General features: G+C 43.4%; 3 long non-coding RNA genes across 17 annotated transcripts; 1 reads left to right on the top strand and 2 right to left on the bottom strand.

Annotated features, from left to right (window-relative positions):
- Positions 1-1,056: 1,056 nt before the first annotated feature.
- Positions 1,057-21,610, top strand: LOC148640573 (uncharacterized). Of its 9 annotated transcripts, none has more exons than XR_015930455.1 (4): positions 1,057-1,495; positions 3,784-3,858; positions 9,098-9,199; positions 20,731-20,843. It is a non-coding gene; the product is annotated as an uncharacterized LOC148640573 (long non-coding RNA). The 9 variants fall into 9 exon arrangements; XR_015930452.1 differs by lacking the exon at positions 20,731-20,843 and adding an exon at positions 4,019-4,234 and having other exon boundaries at positions 1,057-1,484; positions 9,098-10,977; XR_015930450.1 differs by lacking the exon at positions 20,731-20,843 and adding an exon at positions 4,019-4,234 and having other exon boundaries at positions 9,098-10,977.
- Positions 10,744-14,562, bottom strand: LOC148640574 (uncharacterized). 3 transcript variants are annotated; one of them, XR_015930471.1, is made up of 7 exons: positions 14,428-14,562; positions 14,016-14,110; positions 13,511-13,650; positions 12,811-12,959; positions 11,260-11,341; positions 10,978-11,086; positions 10,744-10,881 (listed from the first exon to the last, which is right to left on the bottom strand). It is a non-coding gene; the product is annotated as an uncharacterized LOC148640574 (long non-coding RNA). The 3 variants fall into 3 exon arrangements; XR_015930472.1 differs by lacking the exons at positions 13,511-13,650; positions 14,016-14,110; positions 14,428-14,562 and having other exon boundaries at positions 10,978-11,136; positions 12,811-13,208; XR_015930470.1 differs by lacking the exons at positions 13,511-13,650; positions 14,016-14,110; positions 14,428-14,562 and having other exon boundaries at positions 12,811-13,208.
- Positions 16,254-25,828, bottom strand: LOC148640572 (uncharacterized). 5 transcript variants are annotated; one of them, XR_015930464.1, is made up of 7 exons: positions 25,405-25,828; positions 22,901-23,010; positions 22,342-22,517; positions 20,968-21,210; positions 20,696-20,877; positions 20,579-20,624; positions 16,254-16,450 (listed from the first exon to the last, which is right to left on the bottom strand). It is a non-coding gene; the product is annotated as an uncharacterized LOC148640572 (long non-coding RNA). The 5 variants fall into 5 exon arrangements; XR_015930460.1 differs by lacking the exon at positions 16,254-16,450 and having other exon boundaries at positions 20,459-20,624; positions 25,405-25,826; XR_015930462.1 differs by lacking the exon at positions 16,254-16,450 and having other exon boundaries at positions 20,459-20,624; positions 21,184-21,210; positions 25,405-25,803.
- Between the last annotated feature and the right edge of the window lie 486 nt (positions 25,829-26,314).

Genomic DNA, 26,314 nt, shown 5'->3' with positions numbered 1-26,314 from the left:
AAAACTGATGATTTATTTCGCTCTATGTTCAGTGTCAATAACACACTCCCGGACCGGCTGCTTCTCACAGAGAACAGACCAGTTTCGTCAAACTGGGCAGCTGTATCCCGACCAAAGTCTGAGCACGCAAATTAAAAACGTTATTATTACAACCCAGGCACTTCATTCATGTTCGAAAGGCTTATTTCTGGAGAAACTTTTTCAGATTCCGCTGTTTCAATGGGGAATTTTCTTCTTCCAAAGTGCCTTTTCACCGTCAAATACAAATACCCCGAAGATCTCTTTGAACCTGTTCATTCATATTCAAGTTCATTTACAGAAAGCAGCAGGCAGCCCGAGCGCTTTAATCGAAGTATGTTCATCTAAAAAGCCAGAAGCCAGGCCAACAGCTTTACGGGACTGTCACTGTGATTGTTTTAAAAATCTTCCGTCTTTCACAGCTACAATCACATCAAACCGGTGCTGAAGGACCTCCTGCAAGAATCTCGGCAGAATTTAGATAACAGATACTGCAGCTCTGGAATCAGGCAAGAAAAGCGCAACCAGATACATTTCAGGGCTTAAGGGAAGGAGCTGAATCGTTTTACTGATGAGCCAAGAAGACTATGAAGGCACTTAATTCAACTTTCAGAAACTTCACAGACATCGACAAAGGCACCTAAACAGAGATCTACAAGATTAACGGTGAAATATGACGTCACATTGACACAAATCGAACTGGGACCTTACACAAAGGGTGGCAGGGGTATGGAACACGCTACCCACCTATGGGATCTTTCAGTTTATTTAATATGAACATCTTCAAGCACCAGACAGCCCGAAAGTGATCCTCTCAGCTCTTATGTTTTATTTTTTTAGGGAATGCAAAAGCGCTTCCAAAAACAAAAGTGCGCAACAACACCTCCAGCAACGCCATCCTTCTCCAAAAGAAACCGAGCTTTTATAACAAGTAAAACATCGCTATTAACGTTGACGTTAATCTAAGACACAATGTCCGGAACTTTGTATTTCTCCTTCCTATTCTTCACCGTGGAATCGCTCTGTAGTTGTTGCTGATTTCCAGTAAATGAGCGCTGGACAGCGGTGGGTAACGCGGGTCTCTGGAGCCGATCGAGGCGCTCAGACGCCATTGCAGCTCCTGCACGGCGAGTCACGAGGGTTCCGGCAACACAGCACACCCGCATCACGTGACGAGGCCGCCGCTGGCCTGCAGGCTTTGTCAGATTGCATGGTGGGATACAGTTTGTGATTGACAGTGAGCATACCCAATAGCTAACGAGTCCTTCCCCGGATTGAACAATGACAGCTGTGATTGCTGTAGAGGGGCGGGGATTACGAAACGTCCTGTTTTTGTTGTTCTTTTCAACAGTGACGAAGGATTTACGTCGGACACGTGGCTTTTAACTTGATGTTTTGTAACAGTTTGTTACAAGTTGTTTATCAATTTGTAAACCTGGAGACTGCGAAGACGTCCCTTCCCCGTGGTGCGTAGCAGGTTAGTTACGTCGCAACAACAAATGTCGAAAGTTTAAAGCGAAGTAGTGACGCAGAGGGAAGTTTGCCTGTAGTTTCTCCAGTGACGACAGTCCTCTCGATGCCCGGTTTGGTGCGGAATGATGTTCTCAGTTTAGTGGGAGAGGAGCTGTTCTGTGTTACAGGATTTTTATTACTTTAAAGTGAATGTGTAAAGTAAAACATGTTGTGCTCTTTCATACCGGTGGGTCGTTTACAGTGAACCTCCGGCTAATGCGGAGCTGCGTATTAAGATGAATATTAATACTACAGTATTTCTGTTATTCGGAACAGTAAGCGAATATGTGGGCCAATATTATTATATATTTATTATGTTGTCGTATATGTAGCCGAATGCACGTGGTAATTTAATGTTAGTCATAAATGAATGTGTGTAAAAATACTCCCGATGAGACACGAGATTAGCTCTGCGATATTGTCAGAGAGCCCAACGAGAGCAGCGCCTGCGGGTTTGAATTGGATCTACAAATTCAGCATCACGGTGGTTTTGATTATTATTGATAAATGATGCAGAGACATACCGAGACGCTTTAGATGCGTAAGTCGACACGTTCGCATTTTGTTTATGACAGGCTGCATTTATGTGTACCAGTTCAAATAAAAAGTAAAGGGAAACTTCATGCACTGTCGTGTGCCCCGTTATTACAGTAATCCGAAAGTGTTTTATCATTTCTCTTTGTGGATCCTGACTGTTCAGTGTAGTTGGGTCAACAATAACCCGGATTTATGGAAGATAAGACTCCTGAAACCTTTGTGCTGACCTGTGTTTTTTAAAACTGACTCTTTCTTCATCATGGTGATCATGAATGTACTGGTGGCTGCTCAGTACGTCACTGCATCCCCACACACATCAGCCAGAGCTGTGAGCCCTAAAACAGCAGGACCCCACAGTGAGAGGCCCTTCAGATTCTAAACCAGAGCTTCGTTGTCTCTGGTGTGGTGTGAGCAGTCCGGTCCGGTCCGAGCCAGCAGCATCACTGGGTCACACACAGTCCTCCCCAGCCTGGCTACAGACTGGGAGGAACCACCTGCTCATCTCCAGGACCTTCAGCTTGTTACTACTGGACCGGCACCACAGGGGAGAGAAGGAGGTAGAGTTCCCAAGCGCTTGTGTTCTGAGAAGACCCCAATGACAGCGTTTTCTTTAATATACCCTTGCAGTTAACTGCATGAACAACCACAGTTTACCCACTGTAGCCCTGTTCCCCTCTGAGAGGCACCAGGATCACAATAAATAACAGAGCAGACTCAAGTCACACTCAGCTGTAGCTGACCACACTGCAGAGATATGTCCTGTTGTCTTATATGTCTCTGTCTGAAGTGTAACCGGACTCCTAGGAGAAAACCACTCTGAGACCGTGCCCTTCCCACCTCTAACTTCATCAGGTAGTCAGTTCCAGCAGAGCTGGTTATTCAGAAATGAGCTGCAGGTTGAGGAGATGCTCTGTGTGCTGTTGGAAACTGTGCCCTTGTATCCGTGAAGCCCTCGTCCTGGAGATGTAGAGCTCTGCTGTTCCTCCAGGACCAGGGCTGGGGACCACTGTGAGATCACACAGAGCAGCACAGACCTGCATGTGTTTTCTGTTGAAATGTCAATAATTGTTTACATTTTGTGATCAGTGTAACAGATACATGAGAAACCATTTCAGTTTGTTAATTGCATCACAACTACGCGTCTCATAGGAGAGATTTCAACACACTAACTGTGCTGCATTGGAGCGAGTGAAGGATTTTTTTTTTGTTCAAATAAATATGACATGTTTGGTAATATTGAAGGTGCAGGTTGTGAGGGGCTGTGTCTGGTACAGTAAAACTACAGTGTAGCTGGTGTTAGTTCTGTCCAGATCTCCTCCGGTACAGACAGCTCCTTCACTCCAGTGGAGATCAGACAGTTTCCTGTTGTTTTCTGTCTTCAGCCTGAAGATGCGCTGCTGACCTGCAGTTCAATATGTGGATAAATGCTGGGAACAGAATTTCACATACAGTACCTGCTGTTGTACCAATGTGCTGAATAATTGTGTTTACACTGGTAAATTTAAAAACAACCAAGCTCATCCACTCTCTTTTGAGTAAGTGTGGTGTTTAGTTTAGTTTCCACACTGGAGATTTGATACGGTCATTTTAGGAGTCAACAGGAGCTGATGTCCATCTTGAAACCTGTGTGTGTGCTGTTCAGCTGTGGCTGTGTGGAGCTGTGTTCAGCACTTCTTACTCAGTACATTTTTCTGTTTTGTGTTTCTGTTCCTCCAGTACCTCCACTCTAGAAAAAAGCTCTGTGTCGGTGAGAGCTGTTCCTCGCCTTGATGAGGATTCAGTCACACAGCGGTGAGTATGATCACAGGATGATCAAGTATCTGTCCCTGGATAAACAAGTTTTAATTGTCTCTGACCTTTTTTACATCACATCAGTGTAGAGCCATTTATAAAGACATGTTTTTATTCTTTGTGTGCAGTAAGGTACTGACATTTGTACTGTTCTGATTAGGTCTCAGCAGCCTGAAAAGGCTTATTGCAGACACTTATTGCAGACAAAAACCGCATCCTCTGGCTGCAAAAGCAAAGAGGGCGATAACTTCAGGGTCAACAGTTTGGCTTGAATTCTCGATACCCTCATGAGATACTGCAGAGACGCAAAACGCAGTATCCTATTCACAAAGCCTTTGAGGAATAGTGTGCATCCCAGATCTGTGGCTGATAAATTGTAAGTGGATAATTATTTCCAGATTCGAATATCACTTCTTGGTTCTGTAATGAATTGGTTTCAACACCAGTGTTGCTTATTTCTAAACTGTGGTTATTTGTAAACTGTGACTTCTTTAATGCTATTGTACCTGTGATGCGTACATAATATGTACTTCTGTATTTCAATTATGAATTACCTTAAGAATAGATTGCTTTTATTTCGTTATGTATTGTTTATTACCAGCAGTTTTCTAATACATTCCTTAATTGACTAGTATTCAACAAATCTCCATATGCCCCAAAACTGTTATTTTGTCTTTATTTTATTATAGTGGGGTTTTGTTTTATATTAGCATTTTAGTTATATGTTTCTATTTATGTTATCTGTATGGCTTTGGTTGTCTGTTTATATATTTCTTTTTCCCAAACCATGTTTGGCACTCTATATTAAATGTAAGAAATCATTTTATTCTATGCAGTATGTATTGTGTTGACTTGTATTTCATCTTGTATGATCATATTTTGGATAATACTAAAGGATTGAAAATGATGCATTCCAACATTCGAAACCTACTTCAAAAAATTATTAGTGAACTTGAAATCCATAATTAAAAATTATTCAGAGCAGAGAGATGTACTGTAATTGTGGAGGTGGGTCACAGTTTACATCTCAAATAACCTGCAGATTATGCCAAAGACAGCTGCACTGTATTTGGAAGGTTTATTAATTAAAATAACCCATCATGAAAACAAATAATACATGATTGGTAATTCTTATAGACCACCAAGTGCCCCTGCAGAATCTATTAACTGCATTACCTCTCCTATAGTTTCAATAGAACCATCAGCCGAAGGGATTTTGGGGGGTATTTTAATAGAGATTGACAAAATAAATCATCCACTAAAGATAGAAATTTACTGGAGAGCTTTCATTTTACTCATCTAAAACACTGACTAGAATTAATTCACAAACTCAAAGCCGTACTTTACTAGACTGGATATTAGTGACACAAGGAGTTAGGGTTGTAAAGTCTGGAACCCTTACAGATTCTTTCAGTGATCATTTTACAATGTAGTATGTCTGGAAAATTAAGATCTCTAAAGCACATCCAAAAATAATAATAATAATAATATTATTATTATTACAAAAATATAAATGTTGAGGCTTTCATTCAAGATCTACTTTTTGTTTTACCTGGGAGAGATTTCAGTTAGAACCAACAGTCCAAGAGGCATGGGGCTGTCTCAGCAAGGGGTTGAAGATGGTTTGTTACAGACACACACCTTGGAAAACAAAGTCAAAAGTAGTTCAGGTGGGGAGCCACGTCAGCATGCGTAGGCTGCAAAGGAACAAGTATTTGGTTTATTCTCTGCTGACACACCTGAAGAAGGCTCCTCGGCCTGTGTTTTCTTTCTTCTTTTTTCAGCAGGGAATAAAACTATTACTTGTTCCTTTAAAGTCAAAAGTAGACATTTACCGTAGATAAGCTCAGTTTTAATGTTCTTCTTTAGTCAATGGGACGAGGCCTGGGCTACGTTTCACCAAACTAAAGTTTAAGTTTAAGACGGGGAGATTTATAGGCAACCGAGAATCTTTTGTTAAACACACACAAGGAATGCCAAAGCTTTTTATTTTAAAGATGTCACAAGAATTTTAAAAACTCAGAATGTTTCTGGAAATATGTAAAGAATCTCATTAATTAATCTGGCAATAAGCCTGTTCAGCAGATAAAGGTTAATGATAGTGTTATCACTGAGCTGTGGCATATAGCTAATGTATTTAATCACCTCAGTCAATGTTTTATATCTACAAGCTCAGTTCTTCTTTCTAATTGTAAGTATACATGCACTGAATATAATTATTACCAGAAAAAGTCTAATGTAAGATAGATATTTCCACTAAAGAAAATAAACCAGTACATGTTTTGGTTTTCCTTAATGGCTTCAGAAATAATAAAGGAGTAGGTTTAGATGGATTACAGCCAAAGTTTAATGAACTGGCTGCTAATATACAGACATATCCTTTAACAGATTTGTTTAATTTATCATTAGTGTAGAAACCAAGAGATTCCAGCCTGAAGTGTCCGTTTGTCAAGCCAAGCTTTATTGTATGCATACCAGCAACCACAGTAAGGACCGTAATAGTTATAGTATCTATCGTAGTTCGAAGGGGATATGGCTTATATATACTTTTCTGTCCACCCTCCCCCTCCTGTGGGGTAGCTTTCTCAAGAAACTCCAGGACTCAGAAAGCACTTCAAACATTCCTTTCTTATCAGGAGTTTAGTATAAACATTCCCCATCAGGAGTTTAGTACTGGGAGGGGGAGGCATCTGTGCTAAAGCAAGCGTGAAGGTTAGAGTTTAGCGTGTGGATTCCGCAGGAGTTCACAGCTCCTACCACTATATGGGTACAGAGTAACATACAGATCCTGCTAGCAGGCTCCATCATTAGCAACCAGTGAGATTCCATCTCATTGGAAATGTGCTGGAGAGACCCCACTTTATAAGGGTGGAAACTCTTCTGAAATAAATAATTCTGTATTTAAATCAGTAATATGTATAATTATTCATTTTTCAAACATTTTCATATCTTCAGAAATATCTTAATGAGTTTAATTTATTGTCACCATCTCAGTCAGGTTTTTGACCAAACTATTCTACCACTGTGGCACAAATGAAACTAACCAATGACATGTACTTCTCTCCTGATGAAGATAAATGAATAGGAGCTATTTTTATTGACTTTTAAAAAGCTTTTGTTTTAGCTGATCATATTTTTTTTTTCCCCAGAGAGGTCTGGCTTGATTTAATGCACGTCTCTGTAACAGATGACAGTATGTAATTATCAATGGGTATGAATCTCAATTTCTTGAATTACAAAAATGGGGTCCCAAATGATCCTTTACCTTTTCTTTATTTATAAATGATTTACCTTTATTATGTAAATGTCTGTGTTCATTTATACACAGCTGATACTGTGCTTCACACCTGTAGCTCAAATTGATCACATCTTCAAGCTTCATTACAAACTCATGTTGATTTAGTGCAAAAGCAGTTGTCTACAAAGCATTTGATCTTAAACCAGGAAACATCTTCTATCGCGTTGTTGCACCCAAGACAAAGGTTGAGAACTGTACAGGAAGCTTTTTATTACTTACACAACAGATTAAGGTTGTATCAACTTGCAGAGTTGATTGTATAAAATATTTGGGTTTAAGATAAATAAACACATTGTCCTAACAAACTGTTATAAGCCTGGGATGTTCTATAAGTCTAAAGAGTGTTTTACAATCAACATTAGAAAGACACTTGTATCCCAGTTATTGTTGCTTCTCTTGGACTGTGGGGATATCTTAGCATATTGTGCACACACCTACTGTATCTCTATTTCATTTTGTATTGCTGTCCTTATTTTAATTTTTAGTCTATTCTGATGTGTGTTTTAACTTGTCTTGGGCTGTTGTTACACCTGAATTTCCCTTCGGGATAAATAAAGTCCTATCTAGCTCTATAATTTATGGGAATAATGTTTGGGAGTGTATCCAAGGCTCGGTTTTCCTCCTGGATGTGTGACTTAAACCTCCTGTGTTGATGGGCTCCTGGATGTCTTTATAGAACCCACCAGCGCCTATGAAAAACAGCACTGGTTACCGCTTTTCAATAGGCAACTGCACTGATATCAGTTTCTTTTTAAATGTATTTTGCAAGCAGCTCCACATGTTTTAAAAGATCTTCTGTGTGTAAGTTATACAGAGTGCTCTTTCAGACAGCCTGAGCAAAGATATTTTAAGGTTCCACAAGTGTATTATGAGGCTGGAAGGAAAGGTTTTTGCTACAAAGCACCGAAGGATTGGAATAACTTACCCCCTGAACACAAAGTTCTAGTAAATTATTATACTTATTAATTTTCAGATTACCTTTCATGGCAGTTATATAGTTTGTGTTTTATTTACTTTTCTCTTCTTTTGTTCTTTGTGTTGTGATATCTGTGCTGTGATAGCTGTAGTTTGGGTATGTTTTCTAACAGGCCCCCCCAGTGAAAATGAGGTGGTGCTTCTCAAGAGCTTGGGTCCTGTCAATAAACTTTAATAATAGTTGGATGTAAAAGCATAAGAGTTCTGATAACTGATCTCTAAATCACCAGGTACATCTATTTAAAGCTGTAAAACAGCAGTGAAAAGCTGGATTTTCAGGAGAAAAATGCTCCTTTCTTACATGTCTATATGAGGTCAGGATAAACCTGACTTGCTCAGTAGAGGAGGGTGTTGGGGAGCCTGTCAACTCCAGTGAGCTCCAAGTGAAAGATGAAGCATCATGAGCATGTCGTGTAATACCCCAGACTACCCAACAGAGTACATCTCAGGGGGTCAGAAGTATGATTTATGGATTTGAGTAGAGTAAGTTTGTATATGGAAGTCAGGAGGTCTTATCCTCTGGTACTGAGAAGCCCCAGTCCAACATGTTTTCAGCATGTTTCAAAGGTAACCCTCAATTATCACCTTCCAAAAGCCTGGGACAATTTAACTGATCACATATATATGTGTTTCATTAGATCAGGTACTTTAGAGACGATTGTGAACAAATCCAAATATTAATTATTGAGGACTCAAGGATGTCTCCTTGCTGTGCTGATCAACTGCTTAAACAAGTGTTCCTCATCTGTAAGGAACTGCTGATTTAAAGGTGACTTACAAGAGCAACAGGTCTGGGGCTGGAGACCCCTGTACCCAGTGTGTAGATCCACACCAATTTGTCAAGAAAGACACTGTCACTGTATTGGGGCTGCAGTATGTCTAGAGCAGATGGTGCCACTCATTTGTTGAACATGACCTCTTACAGCTGTAAAAGTCACTGTCTTTCCCCTGTGCTCCCTTCTGCAGGAGTCAGGAATGTTTGAGCTAAGATCAGCAAGGAAAGGAAGAGGCAGACTGTGTGCCTGCTCACGGAGAAGAGGAGCAGACTCTGGCTGGACAGGGAGGGAGGTAAGAGCGCCTGTGTCTGGGAGCTCAGGGTGACAGCAGTGCAGGAGGGAAGGTGAACATCCTGAAAGGAGGACAGGAGCTGACAGAGAGGGGCAAGAGGGGCTGAGAGCCGGAGAAGATCACATCAAGAGAGAACAACTGTTTATTAAAAGTTTAAAAAAATTCACAGTAATTATGAAAAGACACGTGTCTCAGGCAGTTGTGTTTCTGTATTTATAAACTACAGTATCAAGCAGTCGATAGTCACCTAACATTGAATGGAAATTCTAGCTAAATCTGAATTAAAAACTACCAACATAGATGCTACACTGCAAGAGATACTGAAATATGAATGTTAAATACAAACAAAAGTTACAGAGAGGATAGAAGCTGTGTAAAACCGATAGCAGTACCGTGATAATAAAAAAGTTTTTTAAGTTAGGAAATTGTTAAAGGGAATTAGATACATTTAGTTACGGTCTGATGTTATTGAATAACCTCAGTTAATGATCACATTTATACAGCATTTCACACGTAGAGACCTAGGCAATTATAGGAGCATTTACTTTATTAGTACATGAAAGCATTCAGTTGTTGAAAAATGAAGATTGTTTGGAGGTACAAATCATCTTATTGTTTAAACAGCTGATTGTCTTGAATCTTATGATACTGTATTGATTTCTGACTGAGATGTTGTTTTGTATCATAGCAACAGTACAACACTATTTTATTATTGTCATATGGTATGAGCTCTTGAGGTGCAAGACAAATTCCCTCAGGGGCAATAAAAGTTAATTCAGTTCAACAGAACAGTAATAGGGAGGCCAGTAGTTACTCTAAACCAACAACCGGTTTTCCAATAAAAAAATCACGCCTGTAGCTTGAAAACAGTTCACAGAAAGCTACCACTGTAGCAATAAACAGTTTAAAACTTCAAAACAAAATCATGAGAAATGAAAATTCAGTTTACAATTACAATTAACTTCCTTGAACATAAGATTCAGATGTCTTTACAGAATGAAGTTAAAAAAATGAGAAAGATGAAAATACACAGAAGGCGTACAAGGTTACATTGAGATGGATAAAAAGTATGTAAACACTGCCAGAGAAGGACAGTGACTCCTGTGACAACAGGAAAACAGCGGTACATAAGGATAGAACCCCTTTATTTTACACAGTGCAAACAATGTCAAAACTACAGGGATACAGGATAACACTGAAGCCAGGTGACCTCTAATACATTTTATCAGTCAGTTCATGAATTGTTTTGGGTTCTAACGATGGTGGAGGGGGTAATGGAAATTAACTGTGAGTGAAACAGAAAATAGAACTATAACATCATGTGTGAACTGACAGATGGGGATCCAGGCAGTATGTCTTCAGCCAGATTGAAACAAAGCCACTTGATCCAGGTGGAGGTTGGATAATGAGGAGGTTGGAAACACAAGGAGTTGAATATTTGGGGAGAACAGGGACTTGCCTGGAGTCCAGGGAAATGAGACCCAGGCTGAGGCTGGATCATCTCAATCGACAGCCTCATCAAACCAGGAGGTGATGAAACGTCAGTGGCATCGCAGACTAACAGGAACAGACCCTGGGCCACAGGCAGGGCGGTGAGGTGACCAGTCTGGACAGTCAGACGCACAGGGGGAGTCAGACTGAGGAAGGGAGTGGGATTGATGGTAGGAGGGTGAGGAAGCTTCCTGGATGGACAGGAAAGATGACTTATTAGATTTCCTGCAGCCACAGTGAAGGGGGGTTAGTCTGATGTCAGGGCGTGTAGATCTATATCAACTTACCCCATAAACCTCAGAGTCAGATTCTCTTTCCACTGGGAATCATCACGGTCCTCACAGAGTGTGGGGAACAGCAGGAGGCAGCAAGGAATGAGGTGAATGTGGAACCAGGCTGAGGGTGAAATCAAAGCCCTTGTTTTAAGCTGGGATGACTGCACCTGTCTGTTATTCAAAATATAAATTATAAAGATTAAGAAGTAATTGTTCTCATTCTGTAAGTCATGGAGTCAGTCCTTCACATAAGAGTTCAAGGTTGGAGATTGGACATCAGTATCTATCACTTACCCTTATCCATCCGAACATCCAAACTCGGAGGACATTCGTAAGAAATGCGGATTTCTGCAATGGTCACAGTTGACTGGGTCACCTGGAAAATGAATAACATTGAGAGGAAGAGGGGAAGGAAAGCATAGAGTTTGAGACCAAGTAGATCATTTCAGATGAAGAGTCATACAGATTGAAATATGCAGTCAGTGTCACTAGGAGGCTGTGCTGAACTCTGATTCATTGATGGACAGATATCGTCCTCACTAAAGAGACTGCAGAAAAGAGACTGCCCTCTCTCTGCACTGTCCTGCCTCTCTCCCTCTCTGCCTGTCCAGACCCCTTCAGCACAATCTCCCACTGACACTCATTCACACTGTGGAAGTGTTTCAAGCCTGTGTGACTCCACACCTGGAACTGTTGTCTTTAGTGTCTTAATCTAGTTCTCTTTATGATCATTCACAGTGATCTGTTCATAACAGGAATACCAAGTCCCAAACTCTTCCTCTGAGCTGGGATGTTGATCACAAGTATCAGAATGAGGAGTGGGGTTAGTAGTGGGGTTAGGGAGTGGACATGCCATCAGCATCTGAACTCCAAGGTAATGCTTAAGACTCAGTATTCCTTTGATGAATAGAGATCACTGTGAATTATCAACCTTTATTTGAAATGACCTGGAACATTAGTGGCAGAGAAAGAAGTAAAGGAAAGTATGAAGAGATCTAGACTGTGACACTACAGAGAACAGCTCCAGGTGCAGAGTCACACAGGCTGAAACACTTCCACAGTGTGAACGAGTGTCAGTGGGAGGCTGTGCTGAAGGTGGCTGGACAGGCAGAGAGCAAGACACACTTCTCTAGTGTCTCATCTACAGTGGAAATGACACCTGTCCATTACCGAATCAGAGCTCTAGCTGCTGCAAAATAGTAAATTAACAGTGATTGAGCACCCTGAGTGACAGAAAAAGTTGAAATTGAATTACACACAAGTAAGATGTGGGGTTGCAGAGGTTTCATGGCAAAAGGCTGCTGTAGGAAATAGGAGAAACTGTGCTGAGCTCACCTGGAGATCTGGGGTGCCAGTAACACACTTCACACACAGAGCAGCAGGCAGAGAAGGAGAGAGGCAGGACAGTGCAGAGAGAGGGCAGGGGGAGACGCAGTCAGTTCTGAAGAGACACAGCAGAGCACAAGTCAGCACATCCAGGCAGAGCTCTAGATCAACACCAACAGGAAGGACAGATACAGGAGAGAGGAGCAGACACTCACTGGTGGACATGAAAACTAGACAGAGAGAGATGAGGACAGGCAGAGAGTCACTGTCCACTCCTGAAGCAGAGTGCAGACTGCTTTGCAGTGGGAGAGAAACTAATGTAGCAACAAGAGACTAGCGTTGACAGAGAGATACAGGTAAAGCAGCAACAGAAGATGGAGCTCTAGACAATTACAGACTGGGAGAGAGGAGCTGTACATGTGAAATTTCCAGGACATCAACACCAGGGACTTCAGTGCTGCAGCTGTAGTGAAGGAGTGTCAGTGTGAGGTCAGGGTGTGGGGATCTAAACCAACTCACCCTGTCAATCCCAGAGCCAGATTCTGACTCTTCACAGTGTCAGTCCTCAGTGAGAGAGAGGAGCAGCAGGAGGAAGCTGAAGGTGTTTATTCATCACATGTTGACAGACAGGAACCAGGCTGGACTGAATTCAGTGACTTTGTTGAAAGCTGGAAAGAGAGAAGTAAACCCATTAAAATAGGTCAGGCTGTGCCAGAACACTTCCTCACACTTTAGATCTCTGTACCCTGACATCACACTGACACTCCTTCACTACAGCTGCAGCAGTGTCACAGTCTAGATCTCTTCACACTTTCCTTTACTTCTTCCTCTGTCACTAATGTTCCTGATCTTTTCAAATAAAGGCTGATAATTCACAGTGATCTCTGATCATCACAGGAATCCTGAGTGTCTTCAGCTCCTCCTCTGAGCTGGGATGTTGATCACATGTAGAAGAGTGAGGAGTGGGGTTAGTAGTGGGGTTAGGGAGTGGACATGCCATCAGCATCTGAACTCAGAGGAGGAGCTGAAGACACTCAGGATTCCTGTGATGGTCAGAGATCACCGTGAATTATCAGCCTTTATTTGAAAAGATCAGGAACATTACTGACAGAGGAAGAAGTAAAGGAAAGTGTGACGAGATCTAGACTGTGACACTGCTGCAGCTGTAGTGAAGGGGTGTCAGTGTGATGTCAGGGAACAGAGATCTAAACCAACTCACCCTGTCAATCCCAGAGCCAGATTCTGTCTCTTCATAGTCTCAGTCCTCAGTAGAGGGAGGAGCAGCAGGAGGCAGCAGGGAGGGAGCTGAAGGTGAAAGTGGAACCAGGCTGGAGGTGAAGTCAAAGCCTTTGTTGAAAGCTGGAATGACAGACAAGTACAGTCATTAAAACTTCAAATCGAGCTGTGTCAGAGGACATTTCACACTACAGTGAGTAAGAACGGTAGTACAGGACTGAACAGTGAAGTAGTGGAGTGAGCTCCACTGTTTCAGAAGCCCGAGCTCACACGCTGTTGCTCTTAGCCGCCACCAGAGGGCAGCCTGCAGCTACAGACGGCAGAGCCAGGTACACGGTCTGTATCCGCGGCTCTGCAGACAGCTGCTCCCACAGCCCGACAGCCCGCTCCTCTTGGTCAAGCCAGGGTACCAGTGAGTTGCCCAAGAGAGCTGACCCGGGCTGTGAAAGCAGCGCCCCGTCTGTCTGACGCCGTTCCCCGGTTCTTACCCGACATGTTGTCGATACCAGAGCGGCAGGCAGTAAAACTCTCCCCTCACTGTCACTGGGGCCGCGAGTCCTGGCCGAGCTCCGGAGTGAGAGAGCTGGAGAGAAACGAGATGCAGAGAAAATACTGAAACTTACCACTCGACTCGTACATGGTCCCGCCAGACTGACTGAGAAAGTGATTTAGACCACAAAACTGAAAAAAAGTGGTTTGTTAGTCTGAAGTTAGACGCATATTTTAAGAGCAGTAGTGAAGAGCACATAGTAGGGGCGGGATTTTGCAGACAACAGAAGCACAGCCCAGAGAAAATAAGAATAAGAAACAGAGTAGAAAACTATTGTAGAACAATGACCTAATACAGGTTTAAATGCACAGAGCAGTAAAGCTTGAAAAGCGTTTGGACGAGTTACTTACCACCGTCTGTCTTGCCCAGCTCTCGCGCGAAAGAAGGATAACCAGGCGGGTCAGAATTTATAGGACCTGGAGCCCAAAGTGACCAATAAACAGGCGAGACGACATAATTCGCGGCTCTGCCCTCCAAAATCCTTTATTAATATTCAATATATAGGCAGCGGTTTTACAATTAAACGAATTTGTAGTTCGTCCTCCCAACGCATGAGGGCGGTGCAGCCCCACCCACTGCTGCCAACAGGCGTGGTTTGGGTGGAGACGTAGTGGGTTCTGATTGGCTGAGATGATCATATTTAAATAAGCCCCGCCCCCAGCATGGCTTCTTCCGGAAGTTCTGCCGAAATGGGGAGGTGGGGTTTGTGAATGGCGTTTTCTCGATTTTATTACGTTTTTAGGCCTATTTTTTAATGATTTCGTTATGACACATCACGGAATCGTTAAGTCGGATTTAAAATTGGACGTTTCTGACTTTCAGCTAGTGAGTATCAAACGATTTTGTGTTGTTTGTGTTTGATTAGCAAGATGGCGGCGGTAGCTCCTCATTTGCATTTATTAAAATCAGTTGCTGTATGTTAATGAGCTGATTTGCATTTGTCTTGTTAATGTGAACTAAAAATTAGTTTTTGGCTAGAATTGTTTTTGTCTTTTCTAAGGTTTTTATTGTTTGTACTGAATTAAAATCCTCACGTTGCTTTAGTGTGGAAAAAGTGGTTTTCTGTTGTTTTTGTAAGATGTAAAAGTAAACTCCTCATTTGCATTAATTTACATTTATTAAAATCGCGATCTCATCACTTGTATTTGAATGAGCTATTTGTATATGTGTTAATGTGAAATAAAAACAATTCTAGTGAAAATAACGTTGTTTTTTAATGTTTACTGTGTGAACTTTTTCTACTGCTTGTTTTGTTAGTAAGATGTCGACGTTAACACTCTCATATGTATTTAAATTTGTATTAAAATCGGTTGACCGAGTCACTTGTAGTAACTTATGTTTTAATGATTTCTGTTTTTGTTGTTTGTTTTGGTTTTATGTTTTTGAACTGGAGAGCGTTTTCACTCGAATACTTTTTGGTTTCTGAAATGTATGTTTACACTTGTACTGAACACAAATAAATTTTAAATTTATTTTACTTCTGGCTCATTTGTCTTTTTTGGGGAATGTATTTAAAATATATTGTTTATAATGTATTTGGTTGCGGTCTTTCAAATCGCCCAAAAAAACTAAAAACTAAATATCTTAGGAAAATTGAAACAGAAAAGACGTATCTGTTTGTTATTTTAATTAGTAATTAATATTCTGAATTATGCTGATTTACTCTAATGAGAAAAATGTTTATGTATCAAGAGAATTAAAGTTCATTAGTATTAATCAAGTCACACCCAGGACTGGTCTTTGAGATGGGCTTCTGCGATTGGGCTAAACCTCATGTCAATCATATAAAGACAACCCTTAAGAACTGCGTCATTTTGGGGGGTGTGGTTTTTTTTATTGACATGTCTTTCAACCAATCAGAATAGAGGAAATGGGTATTTATCCAATCAGAATGAGGCATGGGTGGGACATGGGCGTGGTGCTTCAAACATGACCAATCAGATGAGTGCAAAAATCTTGGAGGTGGGCTCAAATCTAAACATTTTGATTGGTTGAGGTGGCGTAATCAGTTGGTGATGCCCTCATGAATAATGCGACACTCCCCTACTTAATCATACGACACACCCCTTCATTGACCACACCCCTTATGAATATTCATTGTCGGCAGTGCTTGTTCCTCGTTTTGTTTGGTTTTGTTTGTGTTAGAAATAATGTTAGGAAAAAAAGAAGAAAGGAAGACAGAAATCAAAAATCTTTATTAAGTTTTGCAAGCATACAAATCAAAGACAGTTGGCAACAATGAAACAAAAACACAGTGAGTTACAGAATCACAAGGAACGGCGCCCGGGATGACGATTTCCTGTCCAGCGCCAGCAGTCTGGTCAGTGCGGGATGGGTCCTGTGCGGGCGGCAGGGACAGCAGCCAGGGGAGACCTGAAACACAAGACAAGCAGGTAAGAGCTCGGAGTTCAGCCCTGAGCAGCAGCGCAGCGACAGTCATCAGACAGGAGTGAGGAGCTGCGCTGGCGGAGGGGCTCAGGGAACCACTCGGCAGTACAGCGCAGCTCGCTTTGCGGAACACGGGCTCGTCCCACTGTCGGGAAAACGAATTTCTAATTTAAAAAAAAGGTTCAAGATGAATAAAAAGGGCTCAAGACCTCCAGACTGTGTCCTTACTGTCACGAGAAATACTCGCCCGCTTTAATTTCGATTCAGATTTAGGAACCATATGAAGTTTTAATTTCAACGTTCAATCACTACACAGGCGTCAGGAAGTTGACCAAGACGCTGTTTGATCACATCGCGCTGCAGCGCCGACAGAGACGCGGTCTGTTTGTCTGAGCTGGGTTGTGCTTTTTAAACTCTCTCACCCGTATGTTGCTTTTATATTTTAACTCGTTATAGGTTCATCTTGGCTTTTTAAAAAGACCTTGGCGCTCTAAGGAATCTGTATGACCGGGGTCACGCAGAGCGAGGTGTGCTGTACGGTACTGCCATCACATCTGTCCCGGGACAGTGCGGGATATTGAGCACTAGATCACTGAAGGGGCTCTAGCCTGTTGTACAGTTAAAACCCGAGTGCAGAGCACTCCACTGAACAGGGTGTTACTACTAATCAAGTGCTTCCCATAACTAGATCTAGTTCTCAGTTTGCCCCCGAGCACTGGTCCCTCAGTTCCACAGCAAATCATGTCAACCCCCTGCACTGTTAAATACAGCAAGACTCGTCCTAGATCTGCACCCAGTACCCCAGCAATGAGCCACAACTTTACAGTCAAGCAATGTTTATTCATGAACAGATGAATAACAAACAGAATATAACATTATATTTTTAGAATTGCATACATTTGATAATATTCAAGCACAGCCAGTTCAATGCTGTAATATCAAGTGACAGTAAAGACTGGGAAACATGTAGGTGAAGCTGCCTTTGAGCCAGTAACTGGCTGCAGTCTGGACATACAGAGCTATTATTCTTGAGAGTTTTAGGGCTTTGATTTTCTTCAGCCTGTAAAATGCTGCTCAAGAGGATTTAAAATGTGGAGACTGGCCTGGCCAGTACAAGACTGTCCACTGTTTCCTCCTGCCTGAGCTGTTCCTGTAGAAGACAGTGAGGTGTAGCTGACAAGTTCAGCATCAGAATTATAGTATTGATACAGGTACACATGCATAAGATGGAGTTCTAGACAATTACTGAAATTGGAAATCTAATTTCAGTTCTCTCCGAGTATGATGAACAGCAGGAGGCAGCAGGAATAGTGGTGAATTAATCCTCATCATGTCATATAGTCTGAAGTATTGGGACACATTCACGTTAGATACATTTCAGAGTGTAAACCAGTAAATGAGCTCACTGTACTCGGTGTCACCATTGAAGAGGAGGTATTGCCTGTTCTTGAGATGCTTTTACCTGAAGTCATTTATTTAGCATGATGCCAAGTTGGACTGAAATTTGTAGACGCACTTGACTAATTTCTATTTTCTCCTGATGAGCTCTTTGGTTGCCCTGACTGGATGCTTTGGGTCATTGTCATGCTGCATGGTGCAGCACTGTCCATTAAGTATGGAAGCATTTTCTGCTGCATTAAATACCATGTTTCTGTGAACTTCAGAAATCACTCTGCTGCTGCCATCATTAGCTACATCCTCAATGAAGATGAGTGACCCAGTCTGAGACATTCCTGCATCCCCAGGCCATGACATTCCCTCCACCAGGCTTCAGCATGCGCTCAGAGGACAGAGATGACAGGTTCAAGTGTGGAGAAAGAAGCTGCAGATGCTCCAGAGAACAGCACCTCCTGTGAGAGTCATGGCCTGGCCTGGGGAGATCATGAGGAGACTCCTTCACCTGTCTGTCTCCAGCAGCACTAGTGTACTGGGTCACTGAAGCTCAAACCCGAAGGCTGTGGACTCAGAGCTGAGAGCTCCAGCAACACCTCAATGTCCTCTGCGCTCAGATGCTGATCACATGTACAGCAGTAGGATTAGAGGTGGTGTTAGTTGGGGACCATACATGTCATCTACATCTCAGATCAGAGGACACACATCAAATATTCAGGTGCTGTAGCTTTGAGTCAGTTTATAATGCAACCAAGGAGGTCATCAGGAGAATAACTGTAGAAACACCTTAACTTGTTGGGTCTAATGCCTGGATTTCAACCCTATTGACAGAAGGAAAAACAATTGAAGTATGACCACCTGAAGACTAAATAAGAACTCAGTGGCAACAGCAAAGCATCTCAGATGATTACAGAGGGCAGTGAGCTCAATGGGTCTCAGACCTCATGCAGTTACTGTCTCAGAGGGATATACAAGCACATCCTCTTCTACACTCTGAAATGTATTTAAAGTGAATGTGTCCCAGTAACTTCAAAATGCAGAAATCAACACACAGGATTTGTATTGTAATATGATCAAATGTATGCAGAGAATTACCACAGAATAAAACCAGGATAATATTTCTGTTCTGATCACAAGAACAAATTGCTTGACTGTAAAGTTGACTCCTTGCAGTACTGATGGAGGACACTGTACCTTTCCAACGAAAACCTGCATTTTCAAGTGTCCCACAGTATCAATACACCTTGACAGGAGGGGCTGACTGACAGGGCCAGTGACATGAATTAATGTGCGTTGTTCATATTCTGGGCTGTTAGAATTCTTCCACTGGACCATGAAAAATATCTGAGTGTCTTTGGGTGGGAGTGCAGCTGAGGCTGTTGGTGAAAGGAGATGGTTCAGCTGTAGGAAAAACCTGCCTGTTTGAATGTGCTCAGAGTGGAGAGGAGTGTCAGTGTGGGAGCTGCAGAGGAACAAGTAGGGGAGAATTCCACACTGAGAAGAATATTTATTCTGGCTCTGGAGTTTTCTTCATGTGTGAGACAACAGCTACAATTGTCCTTAACACTGTCACTGCAGAGTCCTGATATCTGAATCATGTTCACATACTAACTGCAGGATTCAGACTCACTCCACATCATCAGAAAACATGTCCTTCCCCTGCGACAGTCGAGTTCATCCCAACACAAGTGCAGGAGAGCTGCTGTGTGGTTTGGATACTGACAGAAAGCAGGCGAGGGGCAGGAACCATTAACATCTCATCACAGGAGAGTGTATAAACCAGAGAAACTAAACTGGTTTAGTAATGAGTGCTGAGAATGAGGTTTATTAACTGTTTGGGCAGGATGTGGTGAGGTAATGGGTGGAGCACAAGTGTAGAAGTGATTGCTTTCAGTCTCAGAGCCTCTTCAGACTCCTGTTCTGTCTCAAGGTGTCCTGTTTCTCTGCAGCCTGATGGCCTCCCGCCACACAGACACCACTCCACAGCCAGAACCAGTTTCTTGTTTCCTTTCCAGTGTGGAGTCGACACCTGCTTGTTCCTTATTTGTGTTCCCTGTGAGCAGTGTTGTCTTGAGGTGAATAAAGAGCATGAGTGGGCAGTGCAGTGTCAGTGTGGGAGCCCATCCTGTCTCAGGGTATTGTAGTGTGAAGGTGGGACCTTGATACTGGAATCAGAGCTACTTGCAGCCTCTCCAGTCCACTGCATTACAGTGTAGCTGCACCCAGTGCTGTTGAATTGATAATTAGCAGGATCAGCAGTAATTAAGCAGCTGGTTGAATCAGATTACTGCAGTGGAGTGCACTGGAAGGGCTGCAAGCTGAGTAGCTCAGACTAAAACCTGTTTGTAACCTCAGATGAGATTTATTTTTTTGTTTAACTGTCCCTGTTAGGGGATTTTTGGTCTCTCGTGTCCGTTTGAAAACTCGCTGTTTAGCAGCAGAGACGAGCAGCTCCGGGATCCGCCGCCCCTATTGGCCGAGTCTGAATGAGAAGGCAGGTGCGGTCAGTCTGCAATTAGACTTCAATCCGCGGCTGTTCAGCGGTTCCGACGCCCGAGTCGCTTCTCTGCCTTTAAATAGCGAGTTTGCAAACAAAGAAAGTTTCTCAAATTTACCGTTTACCTGGACCGGGATCCTGGGCGACGGCTGTCGGCATTTCTCGGTCCGAGTGGAAAATGTTATAAAATGGGGCTTGAAAAGTAAATGAATTTCGAAACTTACTTTTGTCGGAGCTGCCGGACGGGCTGTAGGACTTGTGGCTTCGACTCTGCGGAGAAACATGGTATTAAAATCGTGCTTCAGCTTCTTTAAACTGCTTGTTGTATGTTGTGTTTTTACCTGCACAATTACGCTTTTTCATGTTTGTATTCCAGGCTTCTGCAGGATCCTGGCGCGGCTCTGGGCTTTAAACGGCGGCTGTCGGGTCCTTCTCGGCGTGGAGACCTGAGCGCAGACCCACCCGTGTACCGAGTGACCGGAGCTCCGCGGCGGATTCACAGGCGAGTCCGAGTCTCTTCTTCCTAGAGGCCGAGAGAGACCCGGTCAGGAAAGCGCAGCTTCAAGACTCGTTTAGGACTGAAAACCACTTTCACAGGGGCTCCGTCTCTTACCGGTATCGACTCACTGTGCAGCTGCAGGTCCGGCTGGGTTTTCTTTCTCCGGAGCCGGTTTGCATGAAGACGCGCCGACCGCTCCGTTTAGCTTGAACTGGGGAAACTGGTAACTCGAGTTACCGGTAACTGACCGCAGGAAACTGGAGCCCAGCCGTGTGAGACCCGGAGTGAAAACCGAAACCCCCGGTGTGAGGAGAGAGAGAAACCGCTTACCTTGGTCTCGAAACGCCGGCTGTCCTGCTGTAAAGGTTAAAGCGAGAGAATTAAAAACATTTTAAATGCATGTCTCGTAGAGAACGTTGCTGGATTCAACAAAACCTGTAAGAAACTTTAATGCATTTTGTTTTTTTCCGGCAGCCGAGCAAAGCGCCTGTACCGGGAGAGCAGCGGGGTACCAGCCGCCTCTCTCCCAGCCAGCGAGCCGCCGGAGTCCCCCCACCTCCCCTGACCCCAGCCTGCACGGGCCTGGAGCACAGACCCGCCCCTATTTATAACGTGAACCCCTGATGAGCGCGAAAAGGACAATAAAGGTAGCAAATTAAGAGACACCGGGGATACCTGTATAATAACAGTGCTGTTTTTTGTAATTGTTTTATGCTTTATATCCTTATTTGCTGTAATAAACTGCTGTGAGTGTTAATTGGTTAATTGATTATTCTGGGGTCGGGGGGAGGGTGGGGTACAGGGGTGTAGAGAACCGTGAATCGGGTCCCCCTGTGAGCAGCCACACCAAGCGGCGCGCAGCGCCACAGCCGCGGGGCACCGGGCTGTCGTGGTCGGGGAGTCGGGAGCCGCTGGTCTGTGGCCTAGACTGCAGCCTCATCCCCGGCCTCGATTAGAGCCCCGCCGCCCGAGGACACTCGCAGCCCGGTAGGTGAAGGATGACGCTCCGCGCTGCTGAGGGAACGCGTCCCGTCACCATGGTGATGAAACAGAGGGTGTGGCTGTGCGTAAGGGCGGGGTTTAGTGTTAATATTGTCCAATCAGCGTGTGGAAGAGGTGGGTGTAAGAACAGCCAATCAGAAGAGCGCAAGTTCAGCCCAAGAGAAAAATATCAGCGGAGCCAGGCGGGTCTCGAACCCGGGGCTCCGGGGGGGAGATGTGTAAGAGTCGGGGTTCAGATGAGTGAGCTATACGTCCTGCCAAATCTGGAGTAACTCCGCGGTCATACTTATCTGGCAAAAGTGCGGTAAACGAAAAAAAATCAAATAACTAAAAAGGTATCCCTCCTGTTCTTGCAATTCTAAAAGCAGTATCTCTGCTCTTCTACTTCGGGTTTTATAAAAAGCCACTCCGTGGTCTTGACCCCAGCCTCCCAAGCCTCCCCGGACGCGAACCCGGTTCATCACGGCTCCTAGCCCCACGCCATACCTGACGAGCCACCGCGCCGCTTCAGAAACACACTTCAGACTGGGATTCATTTCGCCGGCGGCCGGCAGGCGGGCCGGGAGCTCCGAGCGACCCCCTGCAGGCTCAGGGTTCACTGTGCTCCTGCCACTGACTCGTGTAAAACATCGTGTGACTCACTTTCATAAAACAACCACTTTCTGAAATAAAGGTGGAGATTTCAGGCTAGGAGATCCAATTCTGCTTCGGTGTGGAAAAATGTAGAAAACGTAAAATATATCTATATATTTACAGGGCTATCACATACGTTTTGTGCACTTATTTTTATATATACGTTCAATGAAATTCTATTTATGGTAACCGTGGTCCTCAGAAGGTATCAGTGAATTTGAGCAGTAGCCCAGAGCTCTCTCAGCAAATCTGCTGCAGCTTCGCCATGAGGATTCCAGCCCAGGTCCCAGGGGGACAGTGCAGTCAACAAACACACGGGACTCAGAAGATCAGAAACTGAGTTTTATTGCGTGAAACCGGTACACACACCCTAGTTTAACACCTCGATAGAGCGAAAGAGTGACTGAACAACCTGCGGGAAAACAGCAGTCGGCCGAGATCACTGTCCACCCCTGAGGCGGAGCGCAGGGTCTTCCACTGTCCACCCCTGAGGCGGAGCGCAGGGTCCTCCGCTGGCCACCCCTGAGAAGAAAACAAAACCCAACATCAGCCAGAGCAGACGAGAGACGAATCCAAGAGCACAGCACCACGGTTGCCTTTCAGCCTGTGTCATCTCACCACAGATAACATCTCCGATTGCATTTCAGAGTAGGACCTTATAAGAACAGACAACCTGAGACAAATCAAATATAAAAACCTCAAATACTGAAGCAGTTTAGCCGAGACAGGGTGTACTAGACTCAGAGACAGTGTTTACCCCCACACTATCAAAGTATTCAACTCCCAGCCTCTCTCACCTACGATCTGAACCTCACAGTGCCTTCTCTCTTTATCAAACCTCAAACACACATTGAAATCTACCTCCACCTCACATGTCAAGAAGTTCACTCCCCATCATTTTCTATCCTTTACTTCATTCTGTCGATGTAGGATTTTGCACATCTGTTGTTGTTTTGCACACTGCCTGTTGTCTCTGTCTTTCTTTTCCTATGCAATTGTATTATTATTTTGTTTTGTTTTTGCACTGCTCACCGTCTAAGAGCTAGCTAAATAGCATTTCATTATACCATCCCAGTGGGCAAAAGACGTATAATATACGTCTATTAAACGCATACCTTAGACGTCTAAATGTGGTCTGCAATTCGTCTAGAATGAAATTCTAATATACGTCTAAAGTTATACGTCAATTATACGTCTATGTTTAGACGTTCATTATACATAAATGGTTGGAGGTCTATTATACGGATAACATTAGAGGTCTATTATACGTATATGGGTAGAGGTCTATTATACATCAAAGATAGATTTTATAGGTGTAGAAACAAGTAAACCAAGCCAATGATTAGGTTTAGAAATTTATTCTGAAAATACACCTTCACACCTGAAACATATGTATTTCAAATTATACATTGTATACAATCAATCAACAATCAAGATATGGGCAATAATCATAAAAAACACAACTAGTCTTTAACTTCAGCTACAAATTCTGGTAACATGGCAATATACAGTATAGTAATGACAAACACAAACTAATTACATTAACACACTAACTCAAAACCACATTTTGATTCAAATATACATTTTAAAATGTACAACTTCTATATTTCCAAGAAAAAAAATATTACAATGGAAGTTAAGACGATTTTTGTCCACTATTTGCAAACCCTGTCTAATTGTCCTAACAGTTAGAACCAAAAACCTATTATTTTCAGTGTCCAGATCTCCTGGCCCCCTGCCTTGCATATGCATTTTTCAAGTAACACATTGCGTGCTCCTTTATTTCTTTTTCTGTTGATGTAGGGTGGGACTTCAGCACCGCAGCTAGGAGCAAATTATATAATATTACTTCCCAAATAAATGATGATTAATATCTTCTTTAGTATAATCTAAAAAATGAACGGTTTACTAAGCTCAAAGCTGAAATAAATGTATAAAATGTGGCTTGCATCATAGCAGTTGAGCAATAAAGTCTGTCCTAATTAAAGAGTACCCAAAGTTTGAAAGTACAACATAGAATAAGAATAGAGAGACGGCAAAACGATTTTGTGTCATCTTCCCCATTCACACTATTTTATGTGCCATTTTTTGCTTATTCACGTACTATTTTAATCAAAATAATATTAAGAAAGATCTGTATGTATTCAGATAGTATTATACCTGTGTATGAGTATAATGACAATAAACTTGAACTTGACTGGAGACAGTTATCCTACTGCTCTTCACTGGAACAGGAGCCAGTGGACAAGACCACCAGTCTGAGCTGAAGGTCTAATCCTCAATCCTGATACCCCACCTCCACTACAGGGGGTCTCTAACCCTGGTCCCGCACAGCCCCTGAGCAGTGAAGCTAATCTAAATGTAAAGATCAAAAACCCTTGTTTACGCAATTGATCAATTGAGTAAATCACGTCTCAATAAAGGGGACATTGTTCGAGCAGCGTGAATCCTGACGAAGACAAGTTATTTCCGCTGGGTGCCAAAAAAAAAATCTAAAATCTGCAGAACCAGGAAATACAGACGCGTTTTAATCACGAGTTCAGCGAATTCCTCTCATTTAGTAACGGAGCGCAAAAGAATCAGTATAGTAATACGTTAACAACGTTTCACGACCTCAGCACGACAGAAGAACGCGCCTGTTTCTCACAAGCAGCACAGACGTCTTTATTTTAAACAGTATTTTAAAATGCTCACTGTATCATGTGCTGAGACCGAGAAACCAGCCTCCGCGCTGAGACGCATGATCCTTTTAAAAAAAAACCTCACTCACAGAGAATAAACCAAAAAGAAACTCTTGTGTTTTAATACGTACAGATCAATAACGGATTATATTCCAACACTGGAGACTATATCGTCTATACTTCGATTTCACAACTCTCTGTTTATCGATCAAATACAGTTAAGAGGTTTACGTACCGGACAGATTTTCAAACTCTCGCTACGCAGGCAGTGAGGAACACATCAACGATTTCCAAAACACCACGCAGGCCCCTTTCTGGTTCTAAAACATCCACCATTTTATCTGAAATCTGCTGGACAGGCGAGCGATGACTCTGCGCCATCTAGGGGACACAGTCGGGCGTGCACCGCACCCCACATTCTACCGCGGGCGAGTCGGGGTTCCAGGGAAGAGATGGTGCTGGATTGTATGGCTGGAGAAATCATTCAAACTGTGATTATGGGCAGGACAGTCTGTTCAGGAGCACACTGGTCTGCGCCGGAGCACACAGAGCACTCTGGAGCAGACGGGAACACGCTAGAGCACATGGGAACATGCTGGAGCACACGGGAGCTCACGGGAGCACAAAATAGCTCACTGGAGCACAATGGTCTGCACTGGAGCTCACTGAGTTACATTGCATCACAATGGATCACACAGAGCATTCTGGAGCACACAGGAACACGCCAGAGCACACGGGAACACGCTAGAGCACACAGGAACACGCTAGAGCACACGGGAGCACGCTGGAGCACACGGGAACACGCTAGAGCACACGGGAACATGCTGGAGCACACGGGAACACGCTAGAGCACACGGGAATATGCTGGAGCACACGGGAATATGCTGGAGCACACGGGAGCACACTGGAGCACACGGGAACACGCTAGAGCACACGGGAACATGCTGGAGCACACAGGAACACGCTGGAGCACACGGGAATATGCTGGAGCACACGGGAGCACACTGGAGCACATGGGAACACGCTAGAGCACACGGGAAGATGCTGGAGAACATGGGAACACGCTGGAGCACACAGCAATATGCTGGAGCACACGGGAGCACACTGGAGAACATGGGAGCACACGGGAGCACATTGGAGCACAC

This window comes from Lepisosteus platostomus, chromosome 25 (genome assembly GCF_059453375.1).
Source record: "Lepisosteus platostomus isolate fLepPlt1 chromosome 25, fLepPlt1.hap1, whole genome shotgun sequence".
NCBI classification, from domain to species: domain Eukaryota; kingdom Metazoa; phylum Chordata; class Actinopteri; order Semionotiformes; family Lepisosteidae; genus Lepisosteus; species Lepisosteus platostomus.
This window is presented reverse-complemented; position numbering and strand designations above follow the sequence as displayed.